Raw genomic sequence first — 24,274 nt, forward strand, 5'->3', positions numbered from 1 at the left:
TCCCCCAGGTCTCTGCTTATCAGGCTTTTATGTCAAAACACGAGACTAAGGCAAAGGCAAACCTTACTGATACATTTCAGAATTTCTTACCTGGAAAGGTCATAATATGCAATAAGATCATAAAAGCCATTGCTGGAAGAAAAGTGCCTTGAAAATTTTATGTAGTCTTGTGCAAAGAAATTGTGGTTCCCCAGCTCCCCATATGTCTTGAAGCTTCCTCTACCTTCCATTACACATTAAATCAGTATTAATGTTAACACTGGTATATTTCTTATTTTTGCTTTTCGAGCCAATGAAGAACTTGGAAGGTACAACAATTTTACCTCAAATAAATTATTACAAACATTACAAGATCCAGCTGACCATCTCCTGTTCCATAGATGAAGCCATATACTACATGCTGGATTTCTCTTAAGTTTTTGATATGATTGATAGTTTAAAAAAAATGTGTGTGCTGTAACTATTGGAGTAAATGGAAACCACCTAATCTGAAAAGCTTTAGGCCCCATCCTTCAGGCTGTAATAATCTGGCCCCCACCCAAAACTTAAGTCTCATTATATTTACGCTATAGAAAGCCATTGAGAGAGCTGGCAAGAAGTGACTAGATACAGTAAAACTGGAGATCCGCAGGTTTTGGAGATTAGAGAGTTCCTTGGAACACTTTACAAAAAGGCAAAGAGACTATCTTGGTTTCTTCTTCCTTAGCCTCTGTCTTGGGGGTTATTCTTCTGGGCAGGTACAATCTGGCCTTGCACCAGTATAAGGACGTATTTTTAAAATGTGAAGTTCTGTACCTGTTATAAAAACATAAGGATGGAGACTGTGCCACTGAGAATTGCAAACGGTATCAGGCAGGTTTAAGCAGAACCCCGGTCTGTGGTGACAGTGAGCAAGCCCTGCAGCTGTGACAAGCTGAGCTGGTGCAGCCTATGACCAACAGCGTGGTAGTAAAGTGGCAACCCAGGAGCAATATAAAAACTAGGTCAAAATGGCCTTGTACCTGAGCTACTCATCTCCGCTTCTCAGCTGGGCAAATTAACTCAGCAGCAGTGCCAAAGCACCTCACCAAACTACTTTCCATTCCCCAGTTTAGTCTGTTTCCAGTCTCAGATATCTCTGCTGAGCTGTGGAGAGGCCCCCAGTTTTGCTTCAGTGGGTAAAGAAATATCCCATAGGCAAACAAGGGTCAAATTCTTCCTGAATTGTTTAGTCAGCTAACATCAGGGATACATTTGTTCCTCCTTCCATACAAACTGTTTCTTTTTTCTTTTCTGCAATGTTGCTGACAAGCACTTCTAGCTGTTACATAACAAACTCTTTTCCATCATTAAAAAGCAAATTTACAAAACACAACAAATTTCCTCTCTGGGTATATTGTAACACAAGCATACAATTTTATTTTTCAAAAACTAAGAGTGAAACTCCATCCTAGACTACCTCCTACATTTTTGTTGTGTACTTAACTGCCTAAGATTAATCAAAGGAAAGAAAATTGTAATATTTTGAAAAAGTGCATAGCTTGACTGTGAGACAGGTAGTTCCTTATGCATAGGTTTGCCAAAGCACAGGCTGCAGTTACCAGAGAAGACAAAAACTCTAAACAGAAGAACATGACTAATTAGTCAAATGCATTATTAATAGGAACAGCACAGGAATAGCAGGCAAAGCTCTATGTAAAATGGAGGTTGCTGCTTGGGAAATCACAGCAGTTCTCCCTGGCACCTCAGCGTGCCCTCTTGTATTAAAGCACTGCACTAGGACAGCAGTTAAGTGCAGCTTCGTGAAAATTAGCATGTGCTAATGCTAAAATATTAGTTTGCATTACAGGGTACAACTAGCCAGTAAAATGCAGCCAGATACAATCCTGTGTTTTAAACTTGGTAGTTACGGCCCAAATTGATCTGTCCAGCCAGATCTGGTCCCGCTGCTGTATAGCCATGTTAGCACACTGATTATAAGCTCCTTGCTTATGCTGAAGACCCCTTCTGAGGTAAATCTTCACACTCATGGATCGGGAGCAAGCTTTTACCTGCAAGTTTTCCCATTGGATGGGATACATGGTTTGATCCTTTGACTTGGAGAAATTAGGCCCTTCTTTTCATTCACATTACAGAAGTACTCAGCTTAGTCAGTGCAAATTAGATCCCTCTGAAATCAAGAACTTTTGTTAGATTTATTTTTGTTTATCTTTCCATGAATCAACTTATGATCCAAGACTAGACTCTGCAGGTTGCTGTTCTAGCCTATCACTAGTCATCTGAAGCAATGTAAATATGTTGCTTTAATGAGGAGGTTATCAGAGGCTTCATAGAAGAACAAGAACATGGCTCTAAATATCCTTGCTGAGGAACAGATGCCATAATTTCTAGTTGTAGCTTTTTTCTGCCCAATACTACTACACCTTATCAATTGTTTTTACTTTCTCTCAGTAGTCAGTACTATTCAATGCTTGTGTTTCAGATATAATTACTGTTACCACTAGACTATCATGCCTTTGGTGCCTTTTCAGAGTCCTGCCTGGTTGAATCCAGTTCCTTTTGTGACTTAGACTCCCTGCATTACCGAACAAACATTTTGATTCTTACTGACTACTTTCTATTCCTATTTGATGGGAATATTTCTCTAACTGCACTGTTCTTCCAAAGCTGAAAAAAGGTTTTGTCTACAATTTAAATTCTGCACAGTTACCATACAACATCACTGGACAATGTAGATCTAAATGATATGATCATTCCTCTTCTTCCTTTGATCAGAATTAAAATAAGGAGATTTCAATCATGATTCAACTTTTGTGTCAACACTGCTACATTAACTCCACAGGAACTAGTTGCTCTTTTCCTTTCTTTCATTTCAGACTATCTGCAGAGCTGAGCATATGTTCAATTTTTAGCTCATGTTCTGAATATCTTCACACAATATGGGTGAAAGACGATTTCCCAGCCATTCCACATTCCTGACAAAATCCTTTGTGTAATACATGTCACGGACCCTCTCTGCGGACCCACTAAATCAGCCTCTGTCTATGCGAGCATGATTCACTTTTTCTTCTGTTTTCTCAGCACATAAATATTTTGGTCCTCCTACTGACTGCACAAATCAAAGCGTTTGCTCAGGACATTACGTAAAAGGAATTACCCGTGAGTCGACAATTAGTGATTGATTATGGAGGGGATCATTACTGGGGAGCAAAGGTATAAGGAGAAGAGGAATCACTGTGATGTGGCTAGGGGAATGACAAACCTCTCAGTTAAGACTGTTACTCCTGGCTACGGGAACAAATCTTTAGAGCTTTGTCAGTCAGGTGAAATTTAAACACTGAGAGAATCTATTTTGAGCTGGAAACTGGCATCATGCCTAGCCGGTCTTTGTAGCCCGGAGGTTACAAAGTTATGCCAAAGGTACGTGTACCCAACCCAGGTGTGCCAGATACAGATTAGGTAGGGCACAGAATGTTTTAACTTTGCTGTTGTATAGCAGCTTTTCAAATGCATCCCTGTTTAAATATTTGCTATACAACACAATCTAATTCCTGTACCCAGAGACAATGAATATGCAGCTCAAATCATTAACAGCAAAATTCATCCTGTAGCTGAAAGGCAATTAGGTATTTCAAGATCATCCCACCCTTTAATTTTTGCCAAAATAAACACTTCACTGTCGGGAAATCCATAAGTTGTTTACACTGTATAGAACACACCTCTCTGGCTGAGCAGGGCCACTGGAAAGATTTGATTGTCAAGACAGAGCTATTTAAAGTGTATAGAACGGCAAGACATACTGATTTTTTTTTCATCATTTTGTGCATATGATATCAAGTATCTTATTCTGTGTAATTCATCTCGTGTAATTCAGAGCAAGACAGTATGACTTTATCAAATATATGAAGAAAATTCTCACTTTCACTGCTATGATTTTATATACTCAGAGAAATTCAAATAAGACCTTTACTGGATATGTGTGCTTCTTGTAAGCATACTCGGTTTAATTAATTTCACTGAAGTTAACTTAAGTTCACTTGCATTTTTCTTTTTGCTAACACGCATTTTCATATTTAATAAGGCAATAGTATTCTTATAGGCATATAATCGTCATAAAAATAAACACGGTCATGCATCTGTATTGTTCACTGACTTTTTTCTAGTTAACCTCAAGTCAAGTGGATAAAATACACTTAAGAGTAAGTCAAATAAGTGCAAAGTTCTACAACTTAGGCAGAAGTACTGTGCGCACTTCAGGCTGGGAAGTGACTGGCTGAGTAGCTGCCCTGCTGAAAATGACATGGGAAAAAAAATCCCACGGGAAAAAGCCCTAAGCAATCTGTGATTTTCCTATATGAAAGGAACCACCATAGTTTGACTATGTCACCTCACTGAGATCCATGTACTTTTGGTGCAGAAGACCAAGAGCAGTAATTTTTTTACACAAAGGTTGTTCTACAATCACACTAAGAGTAAGTATATAGAGTTTCTATATCTTTTTAGGCTCCTTCTGCTTAGGGTTAATGAAGTTTTAATACAAATTCAAAGAAAGAAAGACTGAACTGAGTATTTTTCTTTCATTTATTGGGACAAATGAATATGACTATGGTAGAGCTTGTCAGCTTTGCAAGGGAATAATGTGCAGTTCAGGCTTTCTTCAATTAAATGTATCAGTAAATCTTCCTATTTCTCTGATTCATCCTCATCTTTGACACACATTTTCAGGTTCTAATCTCAAATCATTAAAAGATTACAAAGCTTAGTAAACATTTCATTTTAGACAAATACTTCTGACTCAATGAAAATCTTTCACTTAGCCAAGTGTCTAGTTTAATTGGAATGATATCTCCATGTTTAACATGTTTTTGCTATTAGCTGGAATTATTTCTCTCATGATAGAAAATAATGTAAAATTCCATGACTTTAAATCAAATCCTCGCGTCTTTCTTAATTGTTACACGTCAATGAGTGTAACTTAGAGAGATTTTTAAAAAGTCTGAGGAATTTAAGGGTTATATTTGTAAATAATAGAGTGTAAGTTACTAATAACATCCTGTACTGTATTTGGCTGTGAAATGATACTTGCATGTAACAATGTGGCAAAATGTCAGATTCACGTGATTGTACTTTTTTTAATTATTGTATTACTTGATAACAAAGATGGGGCTCAGAACTCTCATTTTACTGCTTTGTAAAACTAAATAACTACATGTAGTTTAGTTTCTATTGCTCCTATCTTATGGTCTGTATGCATTTTACTTCCTTTTATTGTCCCAGTTCAGTGGCTAATGCATTTCTCAGTCCAAAAGGGGAGGGATGTGCTGAAAAAGGTATTTCTTTAATCTTTCTTTAAACAAGAGGAGGTATAGCGCCTGAACTATAATTGATCTTTGATATGCATTTGAGATAAAGTTTAGGATCTCCAGTGTGTAACAGAGAAATTGGTGATATCTTATCTTTCCATTTCTTCTTTTTCACCTGAGATGAACATGAGCAAGAATTGCTGTACATACCACCCATGTTCAGTAAACAATAAGAAAATTTATTAGACCTACAAATACAGAAACAATACAGCAAAAAAACCTATCAGTACTTTGCATGCACAAACAGATCTTCCTTTGATCTCTAAAACACTCGGGTAACATTGCCTGTCCTGTACTGAAATACTCAGTCATTATATCTGTCCCAGGCTACAGTTCAAATTTGCATTAGGACACACGGTGAATTATGGAGTGGGTATGCTGAGTTTAGAAGCTGACTTGGCTTTGTTCCCACTAAACATTTTGAAATTTACTCCACTTCATGTATGTGAATTTGGCCATTGCTCTTAAACATATCAACTTAATACACAAAGAATAGATTTCTGACCATAAGAGTTCCAGGCACATCACCTATATAGCCTTTTCAGGTTTGAAGATGTATTCCTTCTTCAGATATACAGCAGAATACATCCCTTATACAACATTTGAGTAGAGTTCAAGTCTACATGATGTGATTTCTTAGGGGACTCTTTCTACTCCATATCTCCAGTTGCTGGTTCCAACACAGAAGCCAAAGCAGCTATGGCTACTGGCTTGCAAAAGCTGCACTGGCAGCTTCTGTTCAGCGGCGGCACATTTGACATATCTATGCAAGTTACATCACTTACCCAATTTCCAGCATCGCAGCAATAGAAGCTGCAGCATCCCCTGTGGCCTGACAGGAATATGAAAGCAGAGACAGTAGCCTTATAGGAAGCATTTCATTGAATGGGAAAAAAAAAAAAAAAAAAAAAAAAAATCAGAGATTTGCACAGTTGATTTCCCAGCTGTAGATCAGGCCAGTTTCCCCACAGTTTCAGCTTGATATTCTGTCTCACACCATGGAAACACTTCCACCATATATTGGGCTCAGGAGCAGCCCAAAGAAGCACGGGGAAGCTCGCTCATCATGCTGAGGAAATCACTTCTGGTGTGAAGGCAACAGCTGGCAATCAAGCTGTTTGGACATGCCTTTTCATACCAGTTACCAGAGAGCACTTACACTGTAGATAACCACTTTGATGTCAGTCCCAAGCATGTAGACAAACCCAAAGGAAAAAGCTGCTAAAAATGACACATTATCCAGGCTTACCTGAATATTGTATGGAACTAAGTGGGTGAATTCTGCCCTTTGCTAACATTGGTGAAATCCTTTTCTCTGCTGCAAAAATGTCCTCCTTACTGAGTTAGTTTGGATTTTATAGTGAGTGTAAAGTTTAAAGGTTTATGTCTTTTCCTGAAATTACATTTAGCTGGGATTAGCTGCACAAAGTTTGTTTACATGCCTCTCCTACAGTTCTGCAACTACTGCTCTGTGAATGCTGAGAGGGGGAAGGCTGTCCAGAGGCATGCACCACAGATGAGCTGGACTTGATCCAAGCACAAGCAAAGGAGGGACAATACTACACGCTGTAACTCAACAGATTCCGAGTGCCAGGAAGCAAGGTTGGGAGTAACAACGTCCCAAGAGAGGCATCCAGGAGAAAAAACAGCTCCTAACTCCCAAATTCAGTGGGAGTTTCGAGCCTCTGTTTGCAAAGGGCAAAGTACCATGGATACTATGATGAGTGGCATCTTGATTCTTTGCCATGTTGTGTCCTCCAAGTAACTTTTAATCACATGCTTCACTGCTAAATCGTGAAAGGAAAACATAATCTATCTGAGAAGTTTGCTAGCACTGGCCTTATGGACACTGCCATGGTTCTGCAGTATGCTGACATCTTTCAAAGCCATAAACCTCGTAACAATTTCAGATTCCTAAATTAAATATTTTAGTGGTGTTTAAACTTGCTACTTTATGGAAAGTGGTTAAGACAATGTTATGTGTTTTTTTTTTTATTAGTTCATTAAAAGATAATTTGTGGAAGGGACTTTCAGAAATGCTTTTTTAAGAGCCAGATATATGCGTCTGGACTTCAGGTGCCTAAGATGACTCATTTGTGTAACCTTCTAAAAACAAACAAAAACTCCCTGAAAACCCCACTGCCTTGTTTTCTAACTAAATCAGCAATAGCCTAGGAAAACCACAGACTCATCACGCTCATATTTAAAGACAAAAATCATTAGCCTCAAGCAAGTTTAATTAAAAATACTGAAGAGTTTATAATGGAGAAGAAATAGGTTAGGAAGGAATAATAGAAAAGAAAATTACTTCTTGAAAATAGTCCAGGAAAAGCCAGGCAAGTCTGAACCTAGTTATTAATGCTATCAGGGAGGAGATAGGATTAGTAAGTGTAACAAAGTCATGGGAAAAACAAGGACATCTATTATCCAAACATAGCTGCAGAGCATTCCTGCTGGTTAATTTGTGAGGAACATTACTTTCCAACATGTGGTTTGTGATACTTCAAAAGAAGAGGCTAGACTTTGGTCTTGGCCTTTTTGCCTGAACTGTTATTGAGCCAATAATGCTCTAAATAATACCAATTATCCATTCATTTTTTAAAATGCTTGGCTTTCTGGCATTTGGAATAGAAGTTCCAACAGACCACTGCTATACAGTATTGAATGCCTTTTCTGCATAACATTAAAGTATGCATGACATTAACCATTCACAGGTTAATGTCTAGATTATTATATTTGTTTTTATTTTGGATAGCCTCTGTGTGGTGAACCATTCTATCACCAAGTTTCATAAAATCAAATGGGTACACTTTCTCAAGTTCCTCCCTGCCTTTAAATGATATCTCAAGAAGTTTAGTTACATTAGAGCAAACTTTTATAAGGAATAACTCTTACCTGTTTCATTACCCAAATAAAGGCTTTATCATGTCTTCCCATCTCATACATCTGTACATCCTACTCATGATCAAACTACTTTTTTCTTAAAATGCTGGTTCTTGGTTACACTAATCTTCAAACAAAAAAGGGAGATTTCAGGAGCAATAAAGTCACCTTTGAAGTTCTCGAAGGGAACTTGCTAGAAAAGCACAAAGTGATTTCAGAGGAGTAATCTATTGATCTGCTTGACCTTTAATGAGAGTCATTCAAGCAGGTAGGATATATAGTTAAGTGCTTTTGTCAATTGTTTCAACTCATGTATCAATTATTTCATTTTCTCTTCAGTTTTGAAGTATGAAAAGTTTTCCACTTGGATAACAGAGGAACCTTTTTCCTTCTACAGCTTAACTTCCCCATTTTAGGAGTGTTGAAAATTAATTTCTGTTCTTCAGTGTGTACATGAGTTCTACTTTTGGCTATGTGATGTTTCCACCTATTCTGTGCACTGTGAAATGTTTTCTACAACTTCTAGTTTTTTCCCTATCATGTGGGCTGTGATGCAATGCTGTTACTCTTAAGCCATTAATGACATATATCTGTCCAACTGAATAGATATCTTGATTTTTACTTACTGTTTCAACCTGTCCCAAACTGTCCCATTTATGCATGATATGGCAGTTATTTACAGAACAGCCCTGTTTGTATTTGCACGCACCAGTTCAGAGCTCTGCTGCACACCTGGCTCAAGCTTGATATCAAAGTAGACCCTAGAAACAAGCCCCTTCCTCATCACATACCTACCAAAGAAAGGCACAGCTTTCTTGTGTCACTTGAATAGCACGAAGAAGAGAGCTGCAGGAAGTAAAACATTGGAAGCGAAGCCTTCTAAGCAGTATACAGACATACTCTCCTCCAGAGAGGGAAACTATAAAATATTAGGTGAAAATATTTCAGGAGATCCCAAGGTGAGACAGCATTTAAGAAGGACTAATTGCAGAGCTATGATGCAGATAGGGCAAGGGGAATCGGGAAAGGCCAAATGCTCCAACTCACTCAAAAGAATGAAGATTAAAAAAGTTTGACAGACAACATCCTGGGGAAGCCTTGTGATGGTCTCATGGGACTGCCAGATCCTAGGATGGCAAAGAGTATTCTCACATTGTCTGTAATGGCTGACCTAAAGGGTTCAAGTTCTTCCCCATCCTTTAAGTAAGATGGAAATAATACAATCTATGTTTTTATTTCCTGTCTAATTTTTATTTATATTTGTAACTAAACAAGTTCTTGTATAGTAGCAGTATGGGCAGTTTTATGAAATCCAACCAACCACTTAGGCTCACAGCTTGAATCAACCTGTCCTAGCCCAATAATCCCAAGAAAGCAGGTCTGTCTCATTGTCTAAAGCAGGGGACATTCCAAGGCGAAACTGGTATCACAGAATGGTTGAGGTTGGAAGGGACTGCTGGAGATCATCCAGTCCAACACCTCAGCTCAAGCAGGGTCATCTAGAGCACATTGCCCAGGATTGTGTCCAGATGGCTTTTGAATATCTCCAGAGAAGGAGACTCCACAACCTCTCTGGGCAACCTGGTCCAGCACTCTGTCGTTCTCACAGCAAAGAAGATTTTCTGTATGTTCAGATGGATATTCCTGTATTTCAGCTGGTGTCTGTTGCCTCTTGTCCTGTCACTGAGCACAGCTGAAAATAGTCTTGCCCCATCCTCTTTACACTCTCTCTCTCTAGATGCTTATATACATCAATTGCCCCATCAGTCTTCTCCAGGCTGAACAGTCCCTGCTCTCTCAGTCTCTCCTCATGAGAGATGCTCCAGACCCTTAAGCATCTTAGTCACCTTCTGCTGGACCCACTCCAGTAGTTTCATCTCTCTTGTACTGGGAAGCCCAGAACTGGACATAGTACTCCAGATGTGGCCTATCCAGGACTGAGTAGTAGAGGAGGCATCTCTTGTGGTTGCCAGTGTCTACCCCAGAAAATGACATAGTTATTGCTATTTCTCTGACTTATACAGGACGACGTGCCTGACAGAGAATACACATAAAATCTTTGTTTGCTATCTCAATACCCTACTTCAAGTAATTGTTACATTTTTATTACAACAGTTATTAATAATATGACCATTCTACCAGGATTCCTCCGCTAGGTGAGTAAACCATCTATGCCCACTAAGTGTGGTTGGGCATAAGTAAGATGAATTTGGGGGTGGGGGGAGGGGGGTTTCTTCCCCTCCTTTTGCCACCTGAAGGACCTCTGGCCTGCAGTAAGCTCTCCCCAGGGTTACCAGGGGTGAGTGGGCCTGTGCAGCCTCTCTCCTGGGTATGGCTTTACAAGTCTTCCTTCGCCAAAAGTTTCTCTTCTTCCAGAACCCCTAAGGGTGATCTTCTTTCTCAGCCTCAGCAAAGAACGATGGAAAGGAAAACCATATTCTAACTAGGATAGTGCCAGGTGTTCAATGCTTAGGTGATCGATACCGCAGATGTGGCGCACGCATACAAGTACTGATGCAGACAGCTTTCAGCATCTCTGAATACAGCAGTTGAGGACATGTAAACACCACACATGTTCAGAAACTAAGAGGCCAGGATAATCAAGATGAATATTTGCAGAATACTGGGACTGCTAAAGTACTACGAGAGATTTTTACCTTCAGCTAGCCAAATCATGTGCCCAGGGAACAGTTTCCACTCTTTCAAGACTTGGCATAGACCGCATGTCCATGGTGATGATGGCAGGGTTTGCTGACTGATACTTGGTGGGAATGGTCCGTGTTGTAACCTTTTGTATCTGTACTACTTGATATTTGGTGAGAATGGTCTAGTGTTGTAACTTTTTAGTGCCTAGAACAACATCGTTGCGTTAAGCAGAATACAAATAAGTAACTAACAAGGTCTTGGAAATCTGTGAGAAAGAACAGCGGTTGGTTACATATAACCGTGAGAAGCAGTCAACACGAAGGTCAGAAGTTGAAGAGTAATGAAATAGCAACCCCCAAAGTCAATGTGGCCCCCAAAATAAGTCTGCACGCGTGCGCAGTATCATAGCCCGGTTATGCAACCGGGGCGGAGTTAGGCTAGACTCCCTGCACTTGTTGGCCTCATGTGCCGGGACTCCTGCCTACCGCGAATAACCATAAATACCAGAATTTTTCGGAAGGAGAGAAAGGCTGCTACACAACACAGGACCACGTTGCCTCCTCGGGGATGCCCGAAAAGACTGTGCCTGCCGACTCTCTCTCATCATGCAGAAGATCGGGATAAACCCTGGAGTGGTCCTTCTCGAGGTTACCATCGGGTCGGACTGTTTGTAAGTATCTACTAATAAACTGCTTGCTGCTGAAGAGTGTTTGTGTATATGTGCGCGTTTGTGCTGGCTTGCCAAACTGGATGTTTGGCCCCCAGGAATCTAACTAGAACATAAACTGCCACAAAGGCATTGCAACCATTTTTCTGAAATCCACAGAGGAGAGGATAAGAACTTTTATGGTAGACAGACAGAGATGCAACACTAATACTTCTATTCTTCCTCTGAATTACTGTGTTCAGTGCAACTACTTTTCCCTGTGCATTCTGCTTTGCTTGGGAATAAGCAAGTTTTCTAATTTTTCTTAAGTTGGTGTGTTCACATACTTTTCTATCAGGTTTGAGTAGCCTGAATTTTCTTTTTTTTTCTTTCTCTATTTCTGGAACGCACATTGTTTCCAGGAGTGCTGCAAGACTGATGAAAGAAGAGACGTAAGTGTTACTGCCAGACACAATAAGACCCCAGCTGACTAAAATCTAAAAAGCTTATAGCTGAGTGAATTTTGGTAGTGTTTGGAAGATCCTTCTCAATTCCCATCAGCTATTTATTTCTGATGCTGAGTAGAACAGTACTAACATCAAAATTAGCACATTTCTTGTCATTATTTTCACTTTCAGTACTTTCATGTATGTGGTATTTTATAATAACTAAAAAAAATAGAAGCAACTAAAATATTTTCTAGGTTTTACATTGGAAAAAATATCTTCCTTATGTATCCTGTCTTTCATTTAGTTACATAAAACTCTATTAGCTGGCTGTCAAGGAAATCATATATATAGGAAATATTTAGCTATAGAAGCTACAGAAAAGCACCTATATCCAATGCTCTTAAAATGCCCACAAAATCTTCTGTGGAGAGCAGAATATTTCGACTAAATCAGGAATGAGCTGTTTACTTCTGCTTACTTCTGTTTCTCTAGGTTACATTGTAGTGATTAACATACCTAAAATAAATCTACTGACTTCAGTGTGGCTTCCCCTGATTTTAAGAACTCACCAGTGTTACGTATATAGGAAATAATGTATTGAATTGAATGAATTCTTGGAAAGACAAGTCTGTAGGAGTATAGTTTTACAGTTGCATATACAGTCTGTAACTGAAAGATAACGTGAGCCCAATTTAGCACTCTGCACAGCAAAATAATTATAAAGATATTCTTGTGTGATATATGACATTCATAGGAAATACAAATTAGAAGGGACCACTGACTAACTCTGAACTCTTGCATGGTGCAAATCTTAAACTGAATCCTATTTTATTGGATATTTATTTACTTCAAGTGTATCCTCTTTTGATTGCCAAAGATCTGCCACCACCATTAGCAAGTTCTTCTGGTCACTATTTATCCTATGAGTAGATAAGGTAGCTAGACAGACAGATCATTTTCCCTCTGTAAATGTAAAACTTCAATTTCCAGCTCTTGAATTTTGTTTTTAGAATATTGAAGAGCCTTTTTCTTATCAAACTTCAGTTCTAGAAGCAACTATTTATTAATATATACTAATTAAGTTCTTTATTATTCAGCCTCTTTCTAAAAGGTAAAGGAGAGAGCTTTCTGAGCCTTTCATTAGGAGAAATGTTTTCTAATTCTGTCATTATTAGGATGGCTTTTTTCCATGTATTGATAACCTGTCTGTGATACTAATACTGAGCACAGTGTTCCAACACTGGATGTTGCCAGTGTCTAATAGAGAGGCAAGATATGATGACATACTCAAATTCTTGTTCACACATTTCAGGATCACGTTACTGCATCTGGTCACAGCTTTTCACTGGAAGTTCACATTCAGCTGACTACCCATTACAACCCTCAAATTCTTTTTGTATATCATATATTTCCAAAATAAAACTCCTTATCTTTTATGTATGGCCTACATCCTTTATACATAATTCTGCAATTTGAACTGAAGATATACAGTAAACTGGCCCAAAGCAAACTAGGTTACAGTTAACTGATACAAAGCAGTTACTAATGCTTACTGATTCCCCAGTTTTCAATCAGTATTAATTTCATGTATTATTCTAGTTCACCATGACAGATCATAAAAATGAGAATAATTATTCCAAAGATAAGCATATTCCACTCCCTCTCTCTAGACTGCAATATGGAACTCTTCCTCATGAAGGATGTGAACATAGGCAAGTCCCAGCTGAATGCAACCAAAACCAGCTGACCAAAGTTTCAGTTTTGCTGTTCTGCTTGCACAAGTGGGTCTCTCAGGGGTGGGTCTTTCCACCCACACATCATCCCACTGATTTCCATTCACTCAGGCACCATTAGGCAACTATATTGAACAGTGAATTCACTCAGTACCAACAGCAGCAGCAAACTGCAGAATGTGAATAAAAGCAAAGTACCTTGAAAGATGGAAAACAGTTTAATGATACACCAGAATTAATTTCAGATAAGTGCAGAATCTGATCTAGCTAGAATTCATTATCAAAGCACCTGTGCAAGGAAAACTATAGGAATAAGAAATAAAGTTTTTACTGCCTTTATTTGGTAAATTGCAATACTTTGTAATCTCACAAACACTATTTATGAATTCACTAGGATTTTTACAAAATGTTTTACTACTCAATTGTTCTTGTGCATAATTGTGAAAGCAGCTTTGTAAGAAAGTAAGATGAATCATTTCACACAGCAAAGAAGAAAATAACAGGTTGGTCAAACTTACTTCGTTTTCACAGGAATTTCTTTCTGCCGTGCCTCTCTTGCTTACCACATGTCCTTTGAGATTTATGCATCCACCTCCTCTTTTTGAGGAGTTTAGTTGTTCTAGGAGCAGAGGCTATAAAATCATCTTGGCTAAAACCTAGAAAAAATAAAGATGCAAACTGAGTAAATAAGTCTTATTTGTAAGCAGAGTACCTGTGCAGATGGCACTGAAAATGTGAGCAAGCTCCTTGAAGAAATTTTGGGAATATTTGTGCTTCTATAGTACAAACACAAAGATGTCTAAATCCTGATTAGATATCAAAGAACTGCCATATGTTATTTGAATGAAAAAGACTATTCATATTCATAGACATAGTTATTATGTATTTTCTAAAATCTCCTTTGTAGCTTTTTTTCATTTTTTCCTCATCTTTTCTCTTTATCTAGTTCTGCCCATGTCTCAATATCTGATTGTAGCTATTTAATATTTAAATGAAATGTTTACTGCTGGTGTTTACAATGCTTCTAGCAGTCTGGAATAACAACATTGTTAATTATAAATGGTGAATCAGAGATCAGATGTTAGTCAGCAAATTCTCCTGCTATTTGCAGGGCAATATTGGTCTGAAGTCTAACTTGCTCATTTCCTGCTTGATGGTAATGAAGCATCTGAACCTTGGATGAACCTTAGGCTCAACTCGTAAGAGCCTTTTGTAGAAGAACCATCTTCCTTCATACATTAGAAATTCACAAGCTGGGATATTTTAAAAATCATGCTTCTAGAACCAAGTATTCTCAAATCAAATTGAAAATAAATAATTTTTTCTGTAATTTTCAGTGACAGGCTTAATACATACTAGTAAATACCAGTTAAATGTGCATCAGTTCCAGAAAAGCAGGTTGTTTGTTTAGTTTGGGGGATTGACAGAAATCACACTTCTAAACCACAGCTTCAGAAGTCAATATCATCTTTCTTTTTCTTAGTCAAAGCACATAAGGCTCAGAAAATCTGTTTGTTTGACTGGGGTGGGGTATATGTACTACAAACATATATTCTAAGAACACAGCAACCAAAAATTCCAAGTTATATTCCAAGGAATATAATAATATATTCTAAGGAATATAATATTTAATATCCCAAGTAATATAAAAGTATTTTGTGCTTCTACTGCAAACTCTTAACTACATTATGGCAAGGTGGTCCATAAAATACAAGAACAGCAAATTTCATGCAACACCATATAACTTTTGCTCTGTAATGCTATTTCAGTACTAAGCATACCTCATAAGAAAGGGAACCTGCTACAAATGTAGTCAACAAGAAACTATTAATAGAAGTATTTTGATGAAGGAAATACTATTTCACAGCTGTCTGAGATTTAGATATTTAACTAACTTTTTATTTGAAATGAAAACTTTAAATTTAAAACTACTCCAAAAAATACATGTGATAGCATGATGAACTTAGCTTCATTTAAGCAAATATTTTGATTTCAGCTGAAATGCATGGTCATATGCTATACACCTCTAACAAAATTCCCCAACCACTGTAAGTTTTATCTTTAGTTTTGATTTGCTTCCAACATGTTGGAGCACTTGTCTGTCAAGGTTTTATTCTGCAGTTTCTCCTTCCTTCTGTATGCCTAACTACAGAGGCATAGTCATGCTCAGTGATAATACATAGGGTTTAGAGAAACAGCAATGTCTCCGTATAAAACCAGTTCACGTCTCTATCATTGCCACAGAAGAACACAGACTGTCTTCCATACAGACATCTACAATAACGCAGCACAGACTAACAGACAATCTTAATGCCACACTTCAAAGACACACTTCAACCCAATGCAGATACCTAATTTGTTCAATACGCTAAAGAGCAGAGGAAGAGAAACCAGTGTGCCAACAGCAAAAAAAAGCAATGATGCTTTATATTTCAAAGGGGAGATGAAAATAACTTAGTTTCTGAATCACTGTCTACATACAAGCAGAGTAAAAAAAAGTATTTCAGGTGGGAAAAAGGTCTGAGTAGGAGAAAAATTGTTGAGCTGGAAGAGAAGTCTTGGCAGAGAAAGCAGCAGAGCTGAGTTACTCTGGTACATAAAAGGAGGGAGCTGCACAGTCCAGTAGATTGTGCTGCAGCTTACAAGCCAGTCCACATTTGCTTTTTTTTTTTTTTTTTTTTTTTAAGTAATAATAATAAAAAAAGCTTTGGTCCTCAAAGGTATTTGTTATGCAATTTAGTTGCTTAAAGAGATTTTGGGATATGAAATTGATACAATGAATTTTATATATGGATAAAAGCAATCGATAGTATCAAATTGGTAATAAAAAGGTCAGTGCTGGCAAAACACAGAGTTAGGGTGGCTGTTTCACCTAGGAATTGGGGCAAAATGGTAATAACTGTTATGGCTGTGTTGCACATTTCTTTTTTCAGTTTAGGCCTGATATCTCATTATAACAAAAAAATGAAGAGGAAATTCAGTCATAATAGATGTAGCTGCAGTAACTTGCAATTTAGCGGTTACAAAAAGCTTCATAAAACCTCTCTTTGTATATTAGATGAATAAACACATTTTTCCAGTAAATGGTCATATACTTTATACCTGGATGCCATATTGGGTGGCATTACTGCTCCAGATGTCATTTGTCAGTATGACATGTCAACAGACTATTTCCACTCCTAGAGAAACAAAAGGACAAATCTGTACATTTGTCAAATTTATGTTCCTTGCTTGAGGGGAGAGGGCAGTGATCACAGCTTCTCTTTGCTCAGTCTGTTCTCTGGATGCTTTAAAATACTCTTTTTAAGTCACATTTATGCTTTATTCTCCTCTAGAAAAAAAAATATTTATTTTCAACCAACTTAAATATAGCACACAGAAACCCAACCTAGTAGTCCTCAGACCTGTGTGCATGTAAATCCAAGCATATTTACTACAAGCTACAAGAAGGGGTCAATTAAATGAGTACTGGAGAAAGAATGCCACAATTCTAGGTAACTGTATGAAACAGTCTATGAAAGCAGCTTGAAACCAACTACAAAATAAGTCTGCACTTTTTGCAGCTGCACTTCTTGAGGTTGAATTTCTAGTGCACTGAAAATCCCATTCCAAAACCTTCAGATTATTATAGCTTTCTGTCATTGTAATTCATCAGCTCCACCGGCACTGCTGTTTTCGAATCAAATTTCACTCAAGCAGTATTGCTGGAAGAGGAATGCTACAGCTTGTTTTTGTTTCCAGACACCAGTAAGGTGTCTGGAAACCGATAGGAGGGAAGAAATCTGAATGCAAACTCTGAACACCTTGATATCCTGCAATTATTCTTCTGGTAGCTTTCTCTGTACATTTATAATTGCCACTTTGCATAAGAGAACTGAAGTTACTTTACATTGGAATATTGCACTGAACATAATTTACAGATCACCATTCAAATTCTGATGATACTGAACAGTATTTAAAGTCAACAGTCCCCTTTGATAATCCACTGTGCTGACCCACACCACAGTAAGAGACAGCTTCAACCCAAATATGTATCTAAATAGGCTGAGCAGACCAGGAGGAGAGAGAGAGAGAACATTAGAAGACATTGACTGAAGGACCTCCATCATAACAAGAAGAGAAAACACGACTTAAACTAGGGCTCCATCAGTTCAGCCCAACTGTCTTAGGCACCTGAGCTCTGAAAGTGAGAGTGGGTTTTTGCAGATACAGCTAATATTTAGGATCACCTGTATGCTATTCATCCTCATCATATGATCCAGGCACCATGACACTTGTCTGAATGTGCCCAAGTAGAGTGCTCCAGTATATTTTTGGATGAACCTGGTCACAGAATGAAACAAGACACTTTTTTTTTTTTTTTTTTTTTTTTTTGTTCTTCAGCTTCCCCCCCCCCCTTTTTTTTTCCTTCTTTAAACAGAAGGCCCAAAATTCAGAAAGTGAATTAGCAGAGCACTTCCTTCAATTTTGTTGATAGATATAAAACAATTCAAGTTCTGCCCTTGGGGCTGCAATTATATACATGTATGCACATGTGATTTTGCCTATAAAATGTGAGCATCACTCACAGTACAGGGTACTTACATTTAAAAATAACAATAAAGACACAAGGAAGAAACATAACACAAAGTAGTACTTCAAAGATGTCATCTAAATAGAAGTGTTTGTCTGGTGTATTGGTCTGTGCCTTCTTCCTGTGCTACAAAATGATGTGATTAACTATGTTTTTTTTTTGAACTGTTGAGTTTTTTCTTAAAAGCAAAATTTTGATCCGAATTGCAACTAGACTCAAGAAAAATATTCACTAATGCTGCAGGAGGGTCAATCTAGCTTTAAATTTCACAGCCACTCCACACAAGTGGCTATGAGTGTTTCAAAACTTTCCTTTTCCGCCTTATCTTTAATGAAAGAAACCAAATTAAAATAGAGTGAACTGTTTGCTGGAGTTCTAGAAGTATATTGGGTCAGGCTCATACCTCCTGCAGTTCCAGAGTTTATGGCTGCACTAAAGGGCTTGGCTCTTCAGATTTGATGAAATGTTGATTATTAACAGACCAACAGGAAAATTCCTATTCTTTACATTAGCTTAAAAAGTTTTAATCTTATGCAACATAAGTGCAACTGTGCTTATCACAGCCTTGATCTCTGCTTGAGAATTTCTAGTTTTTTATAACTCAGAACATATAAATCAGCCTTACTCTAGATTAGCTGTTCTGCTTCAATACTAACAGCATGTTTATTTACCCACAGCTTTTTAACCTTGACATGACAGATATAGTTTAAAAAAAGAATGCAAACCCCTCACTGTTCACTTGAGAACTTAGACAAAATAGCAATCAGTAGAAAGATGACCTGAGGTAATGACATTTGGTTGCAAATGTAGTTCTGGGTACAGATAAAGTAAGAATTTGAGCCATTTATCAGGATTCTGATTTGCATTGACAGGTCAAAACGCAGGAATCTCCCATAGGAACTCCTTGGTTTTTTTTTTTTTTTCTGCCTTCTCTCCCAGGCCCACTCTTTCTTTGCCCATGCCTCACATTAGGAAGCTAGTCTTCAAAAAGCACCACAAAATGGCTCTTCATAATACTATCATATTCTGCTCAAAGGATGACTATTTTTTTCCACCATTTCCCTAAACTGTTTTCCTTAATATTACATTTTTTGGAGGTTAATCGTAGTGCACAGAAGAGTAGTTCATAGGCAGCTCCAGGTTGCTAAGCAGAGCTTCCTCTCAAATCAAGATTCACAGAGGGAGCCAAAATGCAACACGTACAAGCACCCGTAATAAGGTTTTCATGGAGTCACAGGCTATGGTTTTACACCTCTAATCGGCACTCTCCATAACAGAAGGAATCCATACAAGACAGATTCCCAGTCATCCACCCTGTGCTCACTTTCACAGCCTCCCTGTCGACTCCTCAATCCAGACAACAGAGGCCTCCTCACTCAGTGGACCTTTTGGCAAATACTCCAACCAACAAACTGGCATGTGAGAAGGAGGAACTGTTGGTAGTGACGTATTGCTGGAGGTGCCACCCAACTATTATATCAAGGCCAGCCATTGGGTTGTGCTTTTATCCACAGCTGAGGTAAATTACAGAGAACCTTCTTCATGAAAGTCTGCGGGAATGGACATAAGTTAGGTGGTGTCAAGACTTAGGTAGTTCTGGGCCTGTCCAGAAGCAGACCTCCAGGCTACGAGAGAGCTTTTAACTTATATAAGGACCTTAGGACTTTAGATGCCTCGTGGGTTAGATGCAAGCTGAGAGTTTTGAAGATCTGGAGTTGGGAGGTCAGTGTCCCCAGCACTCACATGTTAGGTGCCCAAGGCCTTTAGCCATATTAAAAGCTTTCAGTGTTTTGTGCTTCTTGCTATCTGGTCTCTCTGATGAACACAAGCTGACCCTGAAGCAGAGATATTTACTGGAATTTGAGGGGGGTTTTGCATGACTGAAAACGTGGAATGCAGTTCTTTACAGTAACTGCACTTGCAGCAAGTTTAGACGCTTTAAAGCTTCTACAGCTGAACTCCTGATTTCCCAAAAATAACAAAGAGAGCAAAAACAAATACTAAGGAAGGTATTAGCCTTATTTTCATAAAGCTGCTCGCTTTAAGAGACAGCCTGCTGGTTATTTACACTTACTTGAGGAGCCTTGGTTTGGGTTTATACTATGTGATATCTCTATTACTTCATCTTTTGAACTCTTATTCATCTAAGGTAAAACCACCTCCTCTGGCTGACAGTCTTCTGGGTAAAACTTCATTTGAAAATGGACTGCCTAAGGATTTTTTATAGTGTTTTCTGATATTACTATCTTCTGTTTCTGATATTACTCTTTAAATACTGTTTACATTGCATGTTTAAAGAGCACCTTATTATTAAGTAATGAGAGCAATGAATGGTTGAGAAGACAAATCATTTAAATTTTTATTCAGACTACAAATTGAACCTCAAACCTTATTCTTTCTGGGTCTGCCTTTGGGAACGAGGAAAATGCTATTCGTAGGGCATATTTGGCATGTTTACTAAACAGGAAGTATCATAAGTACTACTTTTCCCAATCAGACATCTCTGTCAGCAGAAGGAAGAGATTAGATGCTCATTATTTAGATGTTCCTTCATCTCCAAAGGACCATGAAATGACTTTGGATGCCCTACCATCACCACTGTTTAGATAACCTATATTGCTAGCCAGTAACTTTACTGTAGTCATTTATATTATTTATCACAGTGAAATTACTCATAAAATTTTATCACTCATGTCAACAGAATTAAAGTTCAGTTTATGCATCTCTGTACATCATACCTTGGATGGGCTAATGTGCTGGACACTGCCTGTAGCCTGATCAAGGACATTCTGTAACATTCTTTCAATACAAAGTCACAAGGAAATCCAAAATTACACTAGAAGGATATACAGAAGTCTATCATTCTATCAACAAATCAAAGGACAAGAAGTCAAGAATATTATAAAACAACACAAACATTTCAGTCGCCTTGAAGGTACAAAAAAAATTTCACATCCTTCAACTAAACTGCCGTGTTCAGAAAACTGACCTGGAGGGGTATGCTGAAAACTTTCTAAAGCAACGTATCATGCTCACACGTCAAACAATCTGTTGGCTTTGTTGGGGATTTTTTTTTGTTCAGCACACTAATGTTTCACTGCAGCTGCTACTCTTTCTCTCTTAGCTAGTTTAACCATTACACAGCTTCCAAGAGCCATACGCTATCTTCTCAGCCAAATTTAGGCTTAAATCTAAAAGCTGCATTATTGGCTTGTATTGGTTGATTTAATCTTGCTACTCAGATACGCCATACAGACTGTCTTCCGAGAGCCCATATATGAAAATCCTTTTGATTTGTCAAGATCTTGTTTGAAGAAAGTCTGAAGCAAAAACTCATCAGCTTTTACAAGAATAAAACTAGTTCCAATATGAGGCCGGAAAACAATGTTTTTTTTTTTTAAAAAAAAGAAAAGCCTCTCCCACTGACCTGTTGATAGCATTTTCTCCGTTTATAAAGATAGTACAACCAAATGATAATTTTGTAACCTCTGCTTTATATCAGCCAGTGAAACATGTTTTCCACCTCTGGAATCATTGCCACACATTTACTATCTTGACACAGGTAAAATGACACAGTTGCAGATCTGAGATTACCTTAATTACCTTTAAAAATAAAGTAGAGAAAAATCTGATACTGCCTACATCCACTGCAATAGGAAAAGTAGCAGTGAAACAAATTGCAAAAAGAAATATGAGTCTGGAAAACTTTTTTAGGACAGGGAGAATGAAGCGTTGGAACAGATTGTGTGCAAGCTTATGGGATCTATCTTTAGAGGTCTTTAAGGACATCTCTTGGAAATGGTTTGGGTACAGCTGATCCTGCCTTGTGGCAGAGGGAAAAATCAGATGAGGTCCTGAGATCTCCTCCAGCCTCTTCCATGTGATTATCAGTTTTCTCCTATCACTTCCCATTTTAAGGACTATGTGTTTGTGCAACACTATCTAGTGAACACATTTTACAACATGTCTCTTCCATACAGACTTTTCAAGAGGATCTTTGTCAACAACGCGGTTTATGATACCCAGGCCACAGAAGTTAAATTCATTCTTATATAAACTTTTTACCTTTCTTACAGGCAAATATGAGAATTTTGAAGGCCATAGGAAGAAGGTTGATTAAAACAGAAGTTCCCCCCAAAAGCTGCTTTTTCAAAATGATTTCCTCTCAACTCTTCGCATAAGTTTAAATATACTTTTCCAAGGTAGGAAACCCCTTAACAGTTTGGTTTTGAGTTGCAATAAAACTATTTGCTCTTCTGACAGCATGATACAGGCCAGTTTTCTTCCCTTTGCTTTTAACCATAATCTTTTTTTCAGTTTCTTCAAATCACTAAAGCACAAGGGTGGTAGAAATTGGTTCATGTCAATGTTATGACAGTAGTTTCATCACTCAAACAAATGTGATGAATGGCAATCAAAATCAATCTCTATTAACTAATTTGAGCTCTTCTACACAGAATGCTGAGAGGCAATGTAAATTTATCAGACATCATAAAGGCTATTTCTTTTTGCTTTAAACTAATAAACTAACAGTTTCAAAAGGTTAATCACATAAAAATTCTAAAACCCTTGCACAGTGAGGAAAAGAGTAGCAATAAAATAATTCATTATGAAATGGTATTTGCCTAAAACAGACTTTTCTCCCTGGACTTTAAAGTGAGTGAACGAATAAGCTATCACATCTAATCCTTTTGAATTCTGTCCACAAGTATCCATCTACTTTTTAATTCAGCAACTTTAAGGATGTTGCTAATACTTTGTGCCAATTTCTGAGAGTGGGAAACCTGGCAAAACTATCCTGGGAACTAACCACAAGTAATCTGTTCTCTAGGGATCAAGGTTCTTGTTTTGACCCCAGTTTTTGAGCAACTGGTAGTTGTATCTTCTGCCAAGAAATGAATAATAGTCACACATTTATTGAAGTTTTTTTGCTTCATCTCAACTGGTATTTTTCCTCAGAGTGAACATAAATCTTGGGATATACTTCAACTGGCGTGCAGTTCCCATCCACATTTATGATGCTGTAGTCACAAGCCTATTACCATTGCTTAACAACAAACCTATTTTCCCGTTATTAAAAATAGGAAAGGACTCATTGCCTGTAAAAATGAGCTACAGATTAACAAATAAAAGTTTTTTATTTGTTACACTTCGTACTGCACTGTTACAACTTGATCACACTTTCAGCCTTACCGCCCTAGCCCGCTATTGCAGCATCAGGCCAACATCCTGCTGAAAGAAAGGAGCAACAAGACTAAAAACAAGCTCTTGTGCCATGAACAAGTATTTATGAAAAATCTAAAAAGTTATTATATTTGTGTGTCTTCCAGTGAAGACATCGATGAAAATTCAAGCCTGGAATTGTCATTTGACCCTAAAATAGATAAAGGCCATTCAAAATTGTTAGGAGGAATTCTCTAAAATAGGTTTGCTAAGGAAAACCTTGCCAATCAACTAAGAGAAAGTCATGGTTGTGAAAGAGTAAAGTGTACGTGTGCATACACGTGCACACACACATGTAAGCAAACTTTGAGGCCTTAGGCCTGAGAAAACACTTCAGTAATCCTATTAGTTGCACCATATTAACACAACTACAAAGTAGCCATAACAATGAGACATTGCTATATTTGAGTAAAACGGATGCTTCCCAAAGGATTCCCTAAAAACGTGAAATAGGTTGAACTTTAAGAATCAAGTAGGAGGTTTTGGGCAATAGCATCTAATATATATACAGAGCTGAAGACCATAAAATCCATCCTTTCTTCCTAGCACACTAAGTCTTCTATTAAGTTATACATTAATCCTTATTCCTTTTAATTTTTTAATTATATACAGCAGCTTCAATTTTTAAGCATTTTCTAAATTTGATATAGTGATCAAAGAAAGTTAAGGTTGCAGAGCCAAGCACTCAAGACTTCAAGTGCCAGAAGTAAGTCTTACAAATTATCCAAATATTCAGTTTATTTTATCATGTACTCTTTTTAGTAGTGTATCACAAATGA

This window comes from Rhea pennata, chromosome Z, assembly GCF_028389875.1.
Source record: "Rhea pennata isolate bPtePen1 chromosome Z, bPtePen1.pri, whole genome shotgun sequence".
NCBI lineage: Eukaryota > Metazoa > Chordata > Aves > Rheiformes > Rheidae > Rhea > Rhea pennata.